Here is a 19,867-nt window from a genome sequence, read left to right on the forward strand (position 1 = left end):
TATTCACCATGGGAATCTTGTAAAACTCCCAGAGGCAAACCTCACAATACTGTGCGCCCTCCTCTCATGTCACGGTCCCTCGAAAGGTTCTACTTCTCTCAGAGTTGGTGCATTAAGCCTCCAGCGACTTATCGATTACAGCCCAGGCTTTCCTACCCCAGCACTCCTGAGTGGCTTCCATTCCTGAGTCTCTGGTAGGCAGTGACTCCTTGTATTCTCTGGGCTCTCCAATCTTGGGGCCACTGTGTCTTCCCTTATGGATTTAAGAAGAGCTATGGGGCACCTGGGTGGCTCAGTTAAGCGTCCGACTTCGGCTCAGGTCATGATCTCGCGGTTCATGGGTTTGAGCCCCGCGTTGGGCTCTGTGCTGACGGCTCGGAGGCTGGGGCCTGCTTTGGATTCTGTGTCTCCCTCTCTCTCTGCCCCTCCCCACTCATGCTTGTGCTCTGTCTCTCAAAAATAATTAAACATAAAAAAAAAAAAAAAAGAGTTGTTGATTCTTTGGTCTCTTCAGCTTTTTACTTATCATTAGGACAAAACGGTGATTCTCAAGCTCCTTATGTGCAGATCCAGAAACTGGAAGTCCAATACATTTTTAACAAAACGATGTGCAGGAAGGTCTCAAGTTAGAATCCAAATACCCTCGTTACAACACCAAGTAGTCAAATCGTACAAGCGTTCTGGAAAGCACGGAGTGGCAAAGGGGACGTGCATCTCCCGAAGCTGCTGTGCAAAGGAGGCCTCCGAGCACCACCCTCCACGCGGCCGCTCTCTGCCTTCCTCTGCCTTCCTCTGGGTCGTACAGGAGGGCAGGCAAACCGCTCTCATCACTGCATCCACAGCAGCCGCTTGTCAATACCCACAACATCTGGTGATCAGAAAGCGATGTTTTAAGCATTTACGTGCTAACGTGTTACAATATTATTGCGTAGAGGGCTTCAGTTAGTCTCAATTATGCTTTAGGAAACAGGTTGGAGGTTTGAGTTGACTTATAACAAATTGTCAAAGTTTCCCACTGAGACGAGTTAAGTAATGGCTCCTAGTTGAACTTTTCACTTCGAGCATGTGATGTTCAGGAACCCATTACTGAGGTTAAGCCAAAAATGCCTGTACCTGTATACCCTATGACCCAGAAGTGAGAATTTGGGGTCTATTAACAAAGATCTGTAAGGGATATGTGCAAAGAAGTTTGTCCAGAGTTCTGCACAGTAGCAGAGTTGCAGGCAATATGTGTATATCTAACCAGGAGACAGTAATGTGCTGGATCTTAAAAACATACGCTAAGCAAAAAAAGAAACAGAATGAGATCTGTAATACGATACCATTTACAAAAATTAAAAAATATATAATAAGCACATAACAACAATACATACTTTATAACAACACACAAAATGAAATAACATATACTAAGCACATAAAAATGATGATCTACAGTAGGCACGGAGGGAAATGGAGTGGAGAAACATGAAAATAACCAAACCACAAAAAAAGAGTAACCTTGGGAGTAGGCAGGGATTTTTTTTTTTTTAATTTTTTAAAATTTACATCCAAATTAGTTAGCATATAGTGCAACAATGATTTCAGGAGTAGATTCCTTGATGTCCTTTACCCATTTAGCCCATCCCCCCTCCCACAACCCCTCCAGCAACCCTCAGTTTGTTCTCCAATTTATGGGTCTCTTCTGTTTTGTCCCCCTCCCTGTTTTTATATTATTTTTGTTTCCCTTCCCTTATGTTCATCTGTCTTGTCTCTTAAAGTCCTCATATGAGTGAAGTCGTGATTTTTGTCTTTCTCTGACTAATTTCACTTAGCATAATACCCTCCAGTTCCATCCACATAGTTGCAAATGGCAAGATTTCATTCTTTTTGATTTAGGCAGGGATTTCTTAAGCATAAACAGCACTAAGCATAAAGGAAAACCTTGATAAGTTACATTTTAAAATTAAGAACTTCTGTTCATGAAAAGACCCTAGTAAGGGAATGAAAAGGTCAGCCATAGGGATACCTGGGTGGCTCAGTCGGTTAAGTGCCTGACTCTTGATTTCGGCTCAGGTCTTGATCTCACAGTCGTGAGATCCAGCCCCACATTAAGCTCAGTGTGGAGGATGGAGCTTGCTTGGGGTTCTCTCTCATTCTCTCTCTCTCTGCCCCTCCCCTGCTCGTACTCCCTTATACTCTCTCTCTCTCTCTCTCAAAATAAATAAATAAACTTAAAAAAAAAGAAAAAAGAAAAAAGAAAAGGTCAGACACAGAATGGGAGAAGGTATTTATTTACAAAACATATGACCGACTCATACTTACGATATATAAAGAATGCCTGAAGATGAGGAAGAAATAACCAGACAAGCCACATGGAGAGAGCCTTGCACACGCAGCTGATGCTAATATGCTAACTACTGGGCGGGATAATTCAACCCTCTGAATCAGAATTCAGCTAGGAAAAGAAATCAAGCTCATCAAGGATTGTTAGGTTCCAGCAATTTTTAAAGAAGGCATGTAAGCAGGAAATTTGAACAGATATTTTAAATGTTACAAACCACATAAACAAAGATCACTGGCTCAAGTCGCTTCTGTTTTTTTAAACGTTTTTATTTTTTTACTTTTGAGAGAGAGAGAGAGGGAAAGTCTCTACTATTTTAAGAGAGTTCTTGAGAGAAAATGGAAAAAGAAGCATCTGCATCTACAATTTGTGTATCTACGAGGGGAAATGAGTTACTTACGCAACTGCCACACAGAAGAAAGCTTTGTTTCCATAGAGATTATGACACAACTGATTTAGGCCTTAAATTAGAATATTCCGATTTGAATTGAGAAATGATCTTTTTGTCTAAATGAATAGTGTATTCAGTGCGAATGAAAGCTCCGCACATCTGCTGATATCATTTCCTCTTTACTTCAGTAATAATAATGAGAAGACGTCCACACAAGTCCCAAAAAGGAATTCATACACCCTAAATTTCACAAGCGCCTGAAAAATATATGGGGAATGACATATTTCTACAGGATGTACAAAAATACTGGCCGTAAAGAACATAAAACATTTCAAAACAGCTTTCTGCTCACTTCACAACTATTATAAACATTCTCTTGTATTAAGGATCTGAACAAGAAGACAAAAGTCAGTTCTGTCTACCTTCTGTCACTATGGCCTGAATTCAACAGGTAAGCTGTATAGCGGGGTGGGGGGGGGGGCAGGGAGTGAGGAATCCATGAAATTATTAATCGAAAGCCACAAAAACATCAGAATGGTAAATTTCAAAAGGAGTGAATGTGTGGTCCACAAATAAAGTACACGTAAACCCTTCAGGGGACCCACGCTGCCCTAGATAAAGCCTGGCTCTGACAGGGCATTCCAGGGTCCCGTAGTGTCCGCCCTCGTGACTTAGAGCCCCCTCAAAAGCCCACGCATCTTACTACCTTGCCACGGCCATGCGGCTCACCCGGCACGACACAGTCCTGCTTTTTCTTCCTCTCCTCCCTCAATTCCTCCTCATCTTCCAAAACTCAAGCATGCTATGCCTGTGGCCTCCCTCTGGATGCAGGGTCAAGCCCGTGTGTTCTGGAGGCATCCTCGGATGACCTTCATCACGGAACTTTAGTCCCTGGTTACCCGGCCAGCCTGAGCTTCTGGGTTCACGTTCATCAGACTGGAGCCCACACAAGCACAGTGCTCGGTAACCGCTGAATGATTACTGAATAATTGACAGGCCCAACATTTCCTCATGTTCTGATAATACGTATTCCTGAAGGAAATAACCTAAGAATAAAAGGATAAACAATCCCGGGCAACAGAGTAAAAGAAGGACTGGCTAAGTTTCCTGATAGGCTTATATTATAAATCATTCTGTTCCGGTTCTAATTCACTGTGAAATCTCTCCAGCTGAATGGATATTCTAGCTCTTTCTCAAAGGTCTCCGCAGGAATGATACAATCTTTAATTTTGTTACAGTTGAGCATATCCTCAATTAACCAAGTATTCAAAGTTCTGTTTGATTAGATTCTTGCCCCGTTGTTTCTCTGGGCATTTCAGCTCCCTGTTATCGATCGCTATTTTCAACTACATTCTCTTCAGCTATCATAGAAAGCACCTGACTTCCTTTTGAAAAACTGTTTTCCATTTGAATTATAACATATAATAAGAAATGAATCACAGTATTGGTTTTGAGCATACATCACTGAATCTGAAAATAAAGCACGCTGGCACCAAAAGCAGGAAGCAAGGTTTCCAGTTCGACCGAAGGCACAATGTTCATATAAAAATGTCAAGATATGACCATGTGATTTTATAGAAAAATGTGTAAGACCAATAACAGACAAAAGCAAACAAATGTAGCGATTAATAAATTTTGGATGTACACCTACCTACACTTAAAATGTCCTTACGTACCCAGCTAAAGGAAACTTGAATTTTATCGTGCTGATTTAACAGTGTAAGAAAAGTATCCCAATAAAAAGAATTATTAGAAATGGAGAAAGCATCACACTTACATGGTAGTGATAAGGCATCAATGGAAAACATGAAATTCTAATTACCCCCAGAAAATGAAATGAAGGCAGACCACTTCTGCAAGTGGCTGGTTCCACTTATCACATGTTAATTTTCCCTAAACAGTTTCCAGTACACAGCTGGCTGAAGCACTTGGGAGACACGGATTCCCGGCACACTGAAAACTCGTCAAGAGGATGGCACAGGGCCCGCGTCTCTACCCCATCACAGGGGGCCTGAGAAAAGACTGGCAGCAGGAGAGAACAAGTCAGAATGTGTGGTTTTGTGTTCTGAACTTTGATGAGCTCTCCTTACTCCAAGGCCGAGCAATCACCTGGGGGCGTCTGAGCTGTGGCGGGTCTAAGGACAGGGCCCCGTCAGGGATCTGAGGCACTTCCCGGCAGAACCCACTCCCAGAGGTGAATGTGCTTGGGGACATTCGACTCAGAAAACAAGAGCCTGGTAGGAAAGGACAGTGCAGGAAAGAAATCTGGGCAAGGCTTTACCTTCACTGCCCTGCCGTACACTTAAGATTCTGATATTCTCACAGGCCAACAGTTTGCTTCTGTAATTGGTAGGTTCAAAATGCAGGGCTCTCCTTGCAGGGTAACCAACAAAGTGACTTTCAGTCATTTTCCCACTTTAAACCTGTTTAATGGAAACAGTGCTTGCTCCACTCTTAAAACTGGGACAAGTCTCATCAATCTTCTCCTGCTCACTCTTTCTTAACGCAAAGTCCCAGAGATGGATTTTGTTAGTTCCCTAGGGCCGCCAGAACACACGATCACAACCTAGGTGGCTGAAAACCCACGGAAAGCTATTTTCTCACAGTGTGGGAGACCAGAGGTCCAGAATCAAGGTGGAGGCAGGGCTGGCTCGCTCTGGAGGCTCCGAGGGAGAAAGCAGCTGTTCCCTGCCTCTCTCCTGGCTTCGGGTGCCTGCCAGAGATCCTTGGCTGGTGGCTGCACCACACCAATGTCCATCTGGCGTCACATGAGCTTCTGAGAAGGACGCCAGTCATTGGATTTAGGGCCCAGCCTAATCCAGTACGCCCTTATCCCAACTGGTTACATTCACCAAGACTCTGTTTCCAAATAAGGTCACATTCTGAGGTTCCAGTGGACATTAAATTTGGAAGGACACTATTTAACCCGTACACTCATTAAGTCGCAAATACAGCCTCAGTTCAGTAATTAAAAATGGTTAATCCACTTCATTTACATAAAGATCAAATTGGGCAAAACTACAGTATATTTCGTGGGGGTGGAGGTGACAGGGAGAATATAAGAAGGCCTTGTAGGGTCCTGGAATGTTCTATTTCTTGATCTGTGTGCTGGTTACATTTACAAAAATTCATCAGGTTGTACACTTAGGATTTCTGCATTAACTTTCAAAAAGCGTTTACTTTCAAAAGAAAGCAATCTGCCCAATCTCTGAATAGCACTTCAGTTTTCACTTGCGGAAAAGCCTTCTCTCCAGCAGCAGGGCTGGTCACGGGGCGACGTGCCTCTGGGGAGAGGGGGGTGGTGGCTGCCTGTCTCCCTCACTTCCTCCCCCCACCTGTGAGCTGCTGTTTCTGAGGCAGGGAGCCCAGGAAGGGATCAGAAAGAACTTCCCACTTGCCTGGTGCCATTAGATGATTTCTCACTCTTGCAGCCTGATGGATTTTTAAAGCCTTTTCTCTTTTGGAGCAGTTTTGAGGTTTCTTTGAAGATTCTCCTTCTGTGTCTCTCCCACCGCAACCGCTTCAGATGGGCAGTGTCAGTCTTCCAGCTAGTTGTTCCCAATCCTCCCTTATCTTCTACCCTGGGGTAGATGGCACAGCCTTTTGTGCGGGGTCCCCTCACCCTGGTCGGCTAGCATCTTAGGCAGGAAACCTTTGGGGGTGACCCTACATCAACCTAGATGTAGCATCTGCCTAGATCCAGCATCTGCCTAGAGCCATCCTGTGCTCACAGCTCTGCTCGGAGTCCTCGTCTATTGTTTAGCAGGAGGGAAGGCTGATATATTCAGGTTCAAGCCCACTGTCCTTGCGGGTAAAGCGGCTCTGCCTGAGTGACGTGAGTGCTTTGTCCTCTAATGTCTGGGGTGCTTCCTGTCTATACCCCTATATTACTGACCGGCACCTTGAGGAAAGCATCCCCGTTTGACACTCTCGGCACTGCTCAGATGTGTGCCAAGAGTGGAAGTCTCTGAACGGATGTAGAACGGAGAACCCGTGGCTAGGAGGAGGAAGAAAAAGGTTGTTATTGAAAGCAGAGGAATCTGGGCAGCTGCCAAGGTGAACCAGGAGGTAGACCAGGAGGGGAGACCAGGAGGGGAGACCGGGGGGGGGGGCAGACCAGGAGGGGAGACCAGGAGGGTAGAGCAGGTGGGGAGACCAGGAGGGGAGACCAGGAGGGGAGACCAGGTGGGGAGACCAGGTGGGGAGACCAGGAGGGGAGACCAGGAGGGGAGACCAGGAGGGGAGACCAGGAGGGGAGACCAGGTGGGGAGACCAGGAGGGGAGACCAGGTGGGGAGACCAGGAGCTGGACCATAAGGAAGGCAAGAGGTCCTCCCATCTTCTTTCAAGTTGGCAGGGCTGACCCTGCTACGTGTGTGGTTCCATCCAATCCCATCAATTCTATAAACTCTATTAATGAGTGGCCTACTAGGCCTGCCTTCGGTTTTGTGAATTTTCAACCTCGGGCAGTCACACTGAAGACGTGGGAGGGTGGTATGAAAGACTGCTAGAACAGTCTTTGCCATTTGAACTAGAACCCTCGTGTATCCTGTCTGTTACATACACACTCACACACAGTCTCCACGAAACCACAGATTAAATCATCAATAAGGCTTTGGTTCTGTTGGCGAAACAAAGAATGCCATCAGACACACACATTAAAGGGCAAATATTATAACACTTCAGGAGGAGGGCCTGTTTTTATCTCAGCAGCTTCCAAAACCAAAATATCACATCTGCCAGTGATAGTTCCTAAGAACTTCATGAAAACCGCCACCATTCTGTTCAAGGTAAATAACCACGTAGCTTTTTCTTCCTTGGGTTTCTTTCATTTATTAGTTGGGGATTTTTAATTTCTTCAGAAGAATGGAACCAATCACCTTAAACCGAACACTTGACTGTGGCCGGCGGAGTAAAAACTAATCAGTATATAATGAAGTGAACTGGTATTCCCGGGGTCCTCGACACTTCTGGAATAGTCAGTTGGAGTTGCCTCTTCTGTTACAGGAACCGTATTCGTGGAGTATGTGGTCTGACTTCCTGATGACCAGCCGTTGTGACCTCCACTTCCCATTTATATTTATCGATACAGCCGACATTGGCCTCAGGCCTATCCATTATTTTTGTTACTCTTTTTAAAGACTGTCTGTTTTCCTTTGGTGTGTGTACTGTGATACTTAAGATGGCTTACATTTTTATCTAGTGGTTACTTTTATCAATATTCGTAAACCTTAGTTCTTTAGGCGGATTACCGACTTAATCCCCTGTAAGAAATGATGAAATTAAGGTATTTTCTCCACTACCCTATTGTAGTCCATTATATTCTTTTTCCTGTTTAGCTCTGTACTCTTAGCTTATCTGTTAGCTCTAAATGACGCTCTTCGAACCCTCGCTAATAAAGACAAGGGAAGAACATTCTTTACCTCCCATCTTCTTTTCTCCTCCCAAATTTGGCTGGTTAGATAATTGCCCACAGTCAGGTTTTAGAACCTTCACATTTGGTTCTTTTGCACTGATCTTCAAGTTTGTGTTCACCTACAAATTAAACAGATTCCGCGCTCATAACCAGCTCTTCTGCTGTAGTTTCTCCAGGGAGCTTTTGGGAGTCTTTAACTAGATTCCTCCAGGAGGCTTCATGGGAACATTCTCTCTCAATTTCTTACATTTAAAAACTCATTAAAAACAAAACGCAATTTCACGGACTATAAAATCCTTGGGTCACACTTACTCTTCTGAAGGACTCTGTCAGAGTTCCCTCGTGCTGACGGACAAGGAGCAGCCATTAATTTCCCCTTTCACAAGTGAGCTGATCTCTTGGCCTCGTGGCCCAAACAAGTTGTTATGTTTGCAGTCCAAACTTCACATTTCTGTTTCCTGCTTTAGGGAATTTTTGCACTTTTCGTTCGTACCTACCATTCGCTAATTCCAAATATTCTATTTCGCCCAGCTTACTCCCTCAGTCCTATTTTCTTTCTATACGTTGTCTTACGTCGCTCTCAACTTGCCCTCTGTGCCTTTGATGGTTTTCTTCTTTTCCTTCACTGTCTTTCCTGGACTCGGGCTTCCTTTCCTATTGGCCTGTCACCTCTTCCCTGAGCTCCTATACCTGATCTGTGCTCGTCTTTTATAAAGGCGGACTTTGTCTTTAATCTGTGGAATATTCAGTCATCGTTTTCGTGTGTTCTCCGCCAGTGTTTCTCTAGCGTGTGCTGTCCGTCATCTTTCTCTGTTCAGGTTTCCTTATCATTTTTTTCTTGCAATTACGTTTCATTAGATCCTGAACTGGTCCAGTCTTGGAGTACTCACTTTTGAAGGCAGTTTTTTCTGGACCAGTTACTTGAAGGAGATTCATCTGGGAGAAGAGCCAGAACCACATTCAGAGCCTTCTTCCTTTTCCAGGCAGGACTGATAGGCACGCCTCCTGGGTGTGGGAAGCTGTTCCTTGGCTACTCTCTCCTTAACAAACGGGACAGGCAGCCACGGGGACTACTCACAGGGCAGTGTCTCCCCTCCCCGCCTCCACGAACCGGACCGCTCCCTATAAACAGTGCTCCTGTGAAGTCCTCACTCACCCGGCCTCCTCTGTACCTTAGAATCAGACTGCATCTGGTGAAGCTCCTGCCACCGGCCTGTGTATTCCTTTCCATTAGTTCCAACGAAACATTTGGCTTATGAAACCCGGGGTATTTTTCTCATCTTGGAAGATGTTCTCTGCTAATTTTTGTTTTTTTCCTCTTCCTCAGATCTGCAGCGCTAAGGGTCTACTGGGCACTTCCTCTTATACTTCTGGTTCAATCTTTCAAAGCCCCTTTCCACTTGCTTTCTGGCTTGGGGCTGCAGACCTCTCCTGATTTCTCCCAAGACAGTCTTCACTTCTGTTTCTTTCTCTCCTAGTTGCCAGGGATAATCCCAGCAAAGGACCGAGAAAGGATGACTTTAGCATGTTCAGATCTTAAGTTCTGCCTTTTTGCCTCCAAAAAGAAAACCGCTTTATAATTTCTTTGAATATAAAGCAACCCGCGGCACTCCAAACTCCAGACGATCCAGAAAGGGTGCAGAGGAAAAAAAAAAAAAAGATTAACCTAAAGTAATCCCTGTCAACACAGGAACACATATTCCGGTGCATATAAAATCTATCTTTTCCTGAATTTTTTTTTCACTTAAAATGAGTATTTTCTTGGAAATATAGATCTAAATTATAATTTTAATAGCTACATGATATTCAGAAGAACTTCCTTTTAACTAAGAGTACCAGGAGGCACTGCAATGTTTAAACTTTAAAATAAACAATCCCATAAACCAGAAGTCATGCCCCCTGAAGATCAAATTTTCCACATTTTAGTTTCCTTGTAAATCAGACAAAATGAGGGGTTTATTCCACAGGCTTTTAGAAATAAAACAAGCAGGCTTAGGTCTTTAAAAGTTAGGTAACTAAAGGTTCTTTTGAAAAGTTAAGGTTTCCCTGACCTTTGTTCCCTGTATAATAAATACACTGTATTTTCCTGGCTTCTCATTTACAAGACAGAGAAAATCCAAACAACAAAAACTATCCAAGTTTTATACCAAGGACGAACAATCTCTACAGGTTATTCAATCAGGAAGACGGTCGGGAGAGTCACGGATCGTTCCTCTTAGCACCAGAGGTGGGCTGGTACCACAGTGTCAAACAAGGGAGTGTGTGCAAATGGCCTGCGTGCAGTCCGTGAGTTTTCATTAAAATGTGTTTTCTAATCCATTTCCTTAATTAGCAGAGACCTCGAGCTATGCAAACACTGGGCCTCAAAGCTGGTTGTAGCTGTGAAGACGGAAAACATTCTGTTCCTTCTCTCGGCGGACCACAGAGACAACAACTTCTTCAACGAAACAGCCCCTACACAGAGGGGCACACCTCCAGATGGCAGAGTGCTGGCACGTGCCAGCGAACAGGCTACGAGTGAGTGTTACCGGCAAACGCATTCCACCAAGTGCTCAAGCGTAGCCTGTAAGTTAGGATAGGCCCCTTGTAAAACTGGGTAACCCGATTCAACCAGCAGTCAGGCACAAGAGGAACCACGAAGGACCACAGCCAGCGAAGGCCAGTAAGCAGCCTCCGGTGATTTATTCGTAGGAATCAACAGCTGCCAACACCAGCATGAACTATGTGGGTGTGTACTATGTACTAAAGAGTATCTAATTTAACCTTTACTCAACCCTATCAAGTGGAAACTGTTATTATTCCCAATTACAGGCCGGGAAACAGAGGCTCAGCAAGGTTAATGTACTTGTCAGTCACACGACCAGTAAGTGAGGGTGTGGAACCCGGACCCCCAAGGCCCAGGCTCGCCACACGGCCCGTGCGGACTATGATCCCCCCTCGGCAACCTGGCGAGGTGCTGTTAGAGAAACTGGGAGACAAGATACGTGAGAGACAAAGCTTCTAGTCTAGTTCCGGCTCCGCCTCTCATTAGTAGATGACCTCAGGTTAGACACTCACCAGTCTGGGCCCCATTCTAGTCTGCCAAATGAGAAACATAATGGCCTATCAGGTTCAGGCTTAGTCACCCAACGATAGCTTACGTATTTTGTCATTTATAATCTTCTAATATATACAGATTTCCTTTTGGAAGGAAGACAGGAAGTAGCTATTCAATCACCAGGTGTGGATGTGAAATTGTCATTCGTTCCTTCACTTCAACAAATATTTAAGGGGCACTTTTTATGCACCAAATGTATACCGGGCGCTGAAGTTCTAGAAATAAAAATATGGATCCTATCTCCCAGACGTTAAATACGGAAGGATGGAAAAATATAAACAAATAATTACAACACTTTGTGAATGTTTAACAACAAACGCTTGTACAGAGTGTGACTGCAAGGTGACTGATTAACTCTACCTGGTGGGGGTGGGGGTGGCCACAGAAGTTTTCACAAGAGTGACGCCTGCTGAAATAAATCTGGAAGGAAATGCAGGGCTAGCCGGGTAAGCAGGGGGAAAGGAACACTCAGGAACAACCATTGGCTAAGTGTGAGTGAGGTGCAAGATTCCGCAGCAGAGGAGGCCACGGAAGGACTAGGGGCAGAGGGCAGAGGGCCTAGTTCACGGGCGGCAACTAGCAGCGGCCGCAGTCAGGTGGGCACCCAAGTGCCCGGGCACAGATGCCAGGTGACAACAACGAAACGGATTCGGAACACTGGCGGCTGGAGGGCCGGCGTGGCTCCTGGGCTCCCCGCTCTGATCAGGGCCAGCACTGCAGGTGAGTGGCTAGATCCACGCCAAGCTGGGAAGGACTCCGTGGACGCTGCCGGGCCAGACGCAAGAAGGGCCTGAAGGTATTCCACAAGAAGGCAAAACCCTGGAAGAATCCGACAGCCCCCTTCAGACATGTCTAGGACGTCACAAGAGAAAAGAGACCTGAAATGGTCTCGGGACTCCAATGAGTAAAACCTGAACGGGCCCGTGGAAGTGACAGAGGTCTGAGCTCCACTGGAGGGAATTCTACCTGTGACCGTCACCGCAGGCTGCCTTCTCAACACCATCTCCCTCTGCCACTCCTCCCTAGACAGCAGGGCAGTCGCCAGACGCTCACTGCCGAGCCCTCTCTGAAGCAGAGCACGGGCACACGGGACCCCCCAGTCCCTGGGACCTGGAGGAAGTCACCTGCAGGGAGAGGGACGGGGGTCTTATGGGAAACGTCTTCCTCCCTGAGAAGGTGAAGGATAGAAGACAAAATGTAATGAATGTTACAAGTACAGAAAAGAACCTTTGGTTTAAAAAAAAAAAAAAATCTCTGCCTAGCTGTGAACGAGGCTCCAAAGTTTCAAGAAAGTTAAGAAGGAAAAGACCCATGAGGACAAAATAGCTCTGAAGGAGTCTGAAGCAAACACGAGGTACGAGAGGAGGAAAAGACAGCAAAAATAAGAAATGTAAGTTTCTGACTGTAGCCAACATTAGTTTGAGAAAATAACTTTTAGTGGAAAGTTGGGGCATCAAAACAAAAAAATCCTGGCTGGAGGCGATCCTACTACCTACGGTTACAGTAAGAAAAGTGACAAAAGACATCAGTTATTATTAACAAAGACTCTCAAGGCTAGGCTGCCTAAATGAAACACCACAATTATACGCTCTCCAGAGACATGCGCATGGTCTTCAGTTTGACGAATATTTCTATTCCTTACATCCCTCTCCCGAAAGACCACTTTCTGCTATCATCAGTCCTTTGCGGTGGACTCAGATTTAAATCCGTATTTATGAGTCCTGAACATGCATACTGAAATAAGCTGCATGCAAAAGGAGATTAAAATAAGACACGGTGCTTAGTGCTCTCAAGATAACCACAGCTGATTGAAAAGGACGACGATTACTTTTACTACTGTTAAACAGTATTTTAAAAATACACTTTGTGGTCCATAGTAAGAAACACGTTACCTCACGAACCAGAATATACACAAGGCACAAGACAGAGCAGAAAGGAGGCCTTTTGGCTGTGCTGGCAGGTGTGAGGGAGGGATCAGGGAGGAGGGCCATCTGAGATGGGCCCTGAAGGGCAGGCAGGGTTTTGAGGGGCAAAAAGGCAAAGGAGAGGTTACGACCCAGATAAATCACACAATTAAAAGCAAGCAAGGAACGAGTCAAATATAAGGAACGGGTAACACTGTGGGGAGGAGTGTAAACTGGTATATTTGTAAAGGACAATTTAGCGGCACATATACAAAGGCTTTTAAATGTTCACGTTCTTTGATTCGGCAGTTCAAGTTACACGTGCAGCTCCTAAAGAAAAATCATGATGTTTTGTACCGTGTGCACATAGTACATGCTCAAAAAAAATGTCTTTTTAACGTAGGAAAAATTTAAGAATTATCATGGCGTGGGAAAAAAGATTTAGTCATATGGATGTTCATCACCACATCGTTTAGAATAGTCAGATGTCAGCAAGTGGTTAAATACTATCTCCCTAAAATGGAATACTATGAAGTGTTCCCAATAATGGAAGTATATTAACTGACATGGAACACGTTCCCCTAAGTTGTAAAAGCAGGCTTCAGAAAAACGTTGTCAGAGCTCATCATTTGTTGTTTTCACATACAGATACATCCTCAGGAAAACGACAGGAAGGATGCACAACGACAAAATAATCAGCGATTTTCTCTAAATGGTAAAATGGCAGATAATTTTTACTTTACTTTTGCTCCGCTGTATTTTGCAGTTTTCTAGAATGAACATGTATAATTTTCACATTAAGAAATAAAAACATGGGATTATGTAAATTTTCTAAGATAGGAGTAAAAATTTTGTCTTTTTTTTTTTTTTTCATCATCTTGGCTTTTATTTCCAAAATCCCAAGCTCCGCAGAAAAGAAGGGATACTTGAGCAGAAACCTAACAGAAGCGGGGTCTTTGAAATTATGTACTTAACTGTCTTCTTTTCCTACTAGATTGTTAAGATCTAGATCGCCACAGAGAGGTAAAAATTTAGCCTTTTTAGGGCACTCTTCCACAAAAGCTGTGGTGTGACAGACTGTTTTAGAAGATGATGGTGAATGCCACTGTTTAGCCATCCCTACACGCTGCCCTGCACGGGCAGAAGTAACCACAGGGAGCAGGGAGAGGAGGCAGATTGTTTTAGCAGACCCCACTCTCTTTCTTTTTGATGTTGATGTGGGACACCTCTCCTGAGACTTTTACTTCAAACACCACCTTCCACAGAGAAGGCGGCGGCCTTCTCTCCGCTGTGGGTCACTGCTCAGCTTCCAGATCCTTACGTATTTTCTGATCACCTGCAAAGAGATGGATGCCCTCCTCATTTCACATCTGTTTGCTACTCGTCAGGGAAACGGATTGGCAAAGATTAAATTAAAATCTGAGGGAGCTCTGATTGCTGGACCTGACCACTTCTGAAGCCCGCTCTGAAGTGTGGTTCCTCCAGCGGGGCCTGGGCACCTCCTGGGGCGTGGTGACAAAGCTGGTCCAAAAAAGAGAGGCCTTTCTTTTGTCCTTACAGGCAAATGACAATCAATTCCTTAGATTTTCATCTTTACACATGACTAAGAACCACATCATAGTAACCATTCATTGAAGTATTAAGAGAAAAAATTTGGGGGGTGCCTGGGTGGCTCAGCTGGTTAAGCATCCGACTTCATTTCAGCTCAGGTCATGATCTCATGGTTCGTGGATTCGAGCCCCACATCAGGATCTGTGCTGACAGCTCAGAGCCTGGAGCCTGCTTCGGATTCTCTCTCTCTCTCTCTCTCTCTCTCTCTCTCTCTCTCTCAAAAATAAATAAGCATTAAAAAAAACTTAAAGTGATAAAATTTGGTGTTCATAAACCAAATTAGATGTTACTACAGTTAAACAGTACTTAAAAAATACATTTTATAATCCATAGTAAGAAACGCATGTTACATCATGAACCAGAATACACACATATTCTGAACATAACTGAAACACAAGTTTCACAGTATTTATCCTTACTGCATGAGCCACTCTGTTATTTTATATTCCATCTCATTTTATTTTTTTTAAACTTGTATTTATTATTTTGAGAGAGACAAAGACAGCGTGAGTGGGGGAGGGACAGAGAGAAAGGGAGACGGAGAATCCCAAGCAGGCTGCCCACTGTCAGTGTGGAGCCCGATGCGGGGCTTGAACCCACCAAACCATGAGATCACGACCTGAGCCAAAACCAAGAGTCAGACACCTAATCAACTGAGCCACCCCGGCACCCCTCCAACTCATTTTAAAATAACCTATAGTGGGGCGCCGGGGTGGCTCAGTTGGAAGAATCTGACTCTTGATCTCGGTTCAGGTCTTGATCTCACAGTTGTGAGTTCAAGCCCCACACTGGGGTTCAAGCTGTATGTGAAGCCTACTTTAAAAATCAAAAAAAAGGAAAAAATAAAATAACCCCTAGTAGTTATTAGGCAGCCGCACATGTTTGGGCTCTCTGCCAGCTGAGAGATGGGGATCTGCGTTCCCTTCCCTTGAACCTGGACAGGCTCATGACTGCTTCAAACAATAAAGGGCGTTCGTTCTCGGGGCTCCTGGGTGGCTCAGTCAGTTAAGTGTCCGACTTCAGCTCAGGTCATGATCTCACAGCTTGTGAGTTCGAAACCTATGTTGGGCTCTGTGCTGACAGCTCAGAGCCTGGAGCCTGCTTCAGATTTTGTGTCTCCCTCTCGCTCTGCCCTTTTCCCACTCATGCTCTGACTCTTTCTCTCAAAAATAAATAAACATTAAAAAAAAAAAAAAGGCGCTCATTCTCTAGACACTTCCCTTTAGGAACCCAGCTACCATGCTATAAGCAAAGTCTAAGCCACAGGGAGGGACTACATATAAGCACTTGGGTCAACAGTCACAGCTGATCCCACCAAGCTTTGGAGGCACCGCAGGCCCGGGGACCAGACATGTGAATGATGGAGCCTCAGAATGATTTTTTTTTAATGTTTATTTATCGGTATCAAAAGAACCGGGACAAGCCATGCCCTACCGGGCCCTGGCCAAATTCCTGAACCAGAATCCATGAACATAATAAAATGTCTATTGTTTAATGCCACTAGGTTTGGGGCATTTGTAACACAGCAATAATAACTGGAACGACAGTGCCAGGCGTAACCTGCAAAACTGATGTCGCGATCCATTCCTGGGCAGTCCGACAAACCCCGGCTCAGAGGAGACACTGATCCATCCAACCCTGCCAAGTTACCCTGAGTCTGTGCATACTCAGGTTGTAACCAGAATGGACGGGATGGGTTGGAGGGGGAGGGGAGGTAGAAAGTGGGGTGTGGCCCCATATGAATGGGCCAGCATCAAATAGCCTTGAGATTCACTAGGACCAACCTCTGAAGCGCAAAAAGGTCACACTGTTCTGGCCTGAGTCCCAAGGTGTTCCTAACCTAAGGATGGGCCAATGCCCCCTACGTAATTATCTACCAAAACAGATACTTAAGGTCCCCAAAGCCCCACAAAACCTTTTTGGTCTAAAAGGCTGCCTATCTACTTCTATCCACTTTGAACACTGTCGAGCCTGTCTACAGTGTCAGACTTCTCTGTTAATGGATAACTTTCATCTAAATATAAACTCAGATTAAGCTGTTAAGGATTAGCAGATTCTTAAAAAAAAAAAAAAAAAAAAAGAGGGGGAGTCAGAAACATTTTTGGGAGACGGAGAATGCCAGGCCGGGGGCCAGGGAACTTAACTTCCATTGGTTAAATGGGCTTTTGGTTTCTTTCTTTAAATGTCACTAGTTAGGCGAATATAGTACTGGCCCGGAGGCAAAAAACAGGAAATTCATGACTAGGAAAGGACTCCCAGGGAGGACAGCCTGGGGTGGGAGCAGTGGGGAAACCTCCCAGGGGAAGGAAGGTTCTTTCAGCCAGCCTCCTCATGGAAGTAGGTCATCTCAAGAAGCTGGCCTCAGGGGAGCGCCCCTTGAAAGGAAAGGTCCAGACCAGAGAGGAAATGGGAATGTGGCCTTGGGGAACTCTCAAGTCAGAACTTGGTGGACTTCAAGGACTTACGGTGGCCTTGGGATATGAAAAGCATATTTATATTCTCATTGGCCACAAAAGCAAGAACATAGACCCCTGAGCTTGAGACAGTGGAAGAAAAGATCAACCAGAAAGAACTGGAACCAGTGAAAAACCCTAGACTAATTTAATTTATTTATGCACAGCATGTCTCTCCCTAATCCATAAAGGAAAACGTTTTACTATTACACCAGATAAATCTGGTTCAGTTTTTCTTTTTCATCGGGATGCGCTGTAAGCACTCCACTGCCTTCTTTAATATGTAATGCACACAGGTCACTAAAAGTTTCTGGAAAACCGTATCTGGGGCAATTGGTGAGCTAAAGTCACTGCCCAAAAGAGCAACTAACAACCACAACAGCAGCTGCAGCCCCGTTAACCCATTTAAGCCAACAAGCACCAGTGGGAGAGACATACTAGAAGCAGAGAAACGAAAATGAGTCCCGAGCTTGGGCTGGTACATAGGTACTCGGTAAGAATCAACAGAAGAATGAAACGCATAGACAAACAGACTGAGAAATTCTTGGCATCTGGAGAAAATGGAATCCCAACAAGTTCCTTTTTACCTCTTCCACCACGTGTACAGAAGAGCAAAAGGGAAGCGAACAAAACAAAAACCAAAGCCTAAACAGAATGAACAGCTGGACCGTGGCCCGCTCAGAAATTAGTCAGTCACTGTGAAACAACTCGGTTCACCCTCACAGAATTTAGCTAAGGCCAAACTAAGGAAGAGTCATGCGACTTCAGAAAAAAGATTCAAGATGAACAGACGAAGGAAAGTCACCCATTAGGGAGAGAAATAACAAACTAGACCAAATTCACTTACTAAGTGGCCATTTCATACAGTTCAACCCAACAGACGCCAGGCACTGTGCCTGGGCTGCGGGTACAACTCCTCCATCCAGGAGGTCACGGTCTAGAGGAGAGGACAGGGAGCAGACAATGACAATATGGTGCGCTATCTGCTAAGGTAGAGGTAAGCACAGACCACGGCCTTCAAGAAAGATTCCTGAAAGAAGTGATCTCATTCTTAAAGGGCCAGCAGGAGTTAGCCAGGCAGAGAAGGGGCTACAGGAAGAAGAAATAATGTAAGCCAAGACTCTGACGACCAATCTTGGTTTGGAACCTCGAGCAAATGCCTCTCTCCGCTAGCTTCAAGGCATCGTTAGAGGCTTGGAGACAGCCGGTGCCAGCACACTTCCTGATCCCGCGGCGGACAAACCTCCATGCGGCCGTCATGCTTCATTCCGGCTCAACTCCACCTCCTTCTCTGACACTCCAGCACCACCCTGAACGCCCGAACATGGTCATCCCCCTCCGCCAGCGTCCTGCCACCAACCTGGCGTCAACGGCCACGTACATAACCCAGCTAGCAACTTCAACAAGTTCTGCTACAACCCTGTGATTTTCGCCTCCACCCCGCTGCATTCCGGCCCCTCATCGGCCAGAACCGTCCGGACATGGAAACGCCGAACTCCAACATCCTACTCTCTGACCGATATACCCAACCTGCCAGCTCACTAGAAGCCTTCCTCCTCTTCTTGGAATTTTCTGACTTCCAATCCGTTCGCTCTTCTTTCTTCCCGATTCACCACCCACCTCTCCCATCTTGTACGAACCACCTCTCCGGACAAAGTGCTACCATCTCATTCCACCTTCTGCTCTCCCGCCTCCCTCCCTGGCCTTTGCCAACACGAGGCAGGGCAAATTATACACCCTCATCAACGCGACTGTCCATTTCCTGTGCTTCTACACCTGGGCTGCTGGGCCCCGTGGGAGAAAATCTCACAATTTTGCAGACTGAGGCCACGAAGCGCTCATGGTCTCCACCACCGGCTGCTTGGAAATCCTTCTGTAGGCCCCAGGCAGCTCTTATCCCCCGCAACTCTCCCTATTCAATGAGGCCCTCAAGGTTTATACCCCTCACTCCTAGGATATGACCTCACTTCTGTTTCATAAAGAAAAATGAGGCCATCAGGCAATAATAACTCCTTAACATCTGTGCTGCTCTTAACGTGCAAAAACAGTGGTACTCACTTCATGCACACTTCCCTTCTTCCAGTGTCTTCCCTAAAAGAAATGTCCTTCCTCTTGCCCAGAGCTAATCCTACCACCAAGCCTACCTCCTCAAGGATCCCAATGCGTCCCCTCTGTCCTAACCAGTAATCTCTGCGGACTCTTTCCCTTTAGCACGGAAACAAGCTCCTTTACGCCCCATTTAATGACATGAACAAATCTTCCCTGGACCCCTTGAGACGGAAATCCACGACATGCTACCATGCCACAGATCCTCGTGAAAAAAGAAGCCTCAGCTAGTTTGCTCTCGTTGATATGCCATCACCCGTGTCACAGACGTCACACGAAGCCACTGCCAATACCCAGACATCGCTGCAAGGCTGCAGACCGGTACTGGGGCCGAGGCAGCCCACGCTCGAACTGCACAGGAGGGGCGAGAACTGGACCCTGCCAGGTCTTCTCCAGGGACAAGCGGGATGCGCCCCGGCACATGCCCGGACCGATGCTGAAGGACAGCTGCTCTCTGCCAGAAAGTCACTGTGCTTCTCAACGAAAAAGACATGAGACGGACTGCAAGCGGCTGACAACAGACTATCAAAACACGCCAGCCAGGATTTAAAATGTACCATTTGGGGGGCG

The 19,867-nt window shown here is 45.6% G+C and overlaps 1 protein-coding gene across 4 annotated transcripts in view; it reads right to left on the reverse strand.

Moving 5' to 3' along the window:
- The window catches only part of PDE8A (phosphodiesterase 8A), a 155,671-nt gene that overhangs the window by 93,518 nt on the left and 42,286 nt on the right, over positions 1-19,867 (reverse strand). The window lies entirely within an intron of this gene.

The sequence above is a fragment of the Panthera tigris genome, chromosome B3, assembly GCF_018350195.1.
Source record: "Panthera tigris isolate Pti1 chromosome B3, P.tigris_Pti1_mat1.1, whole genome shotgun sequence".
NCBI classification, from domain to species: Eukaryota; Metazoa; Chordata; class Mammalia; order Carnivora; family Felidae; genus Panthera; species Panthera tigris.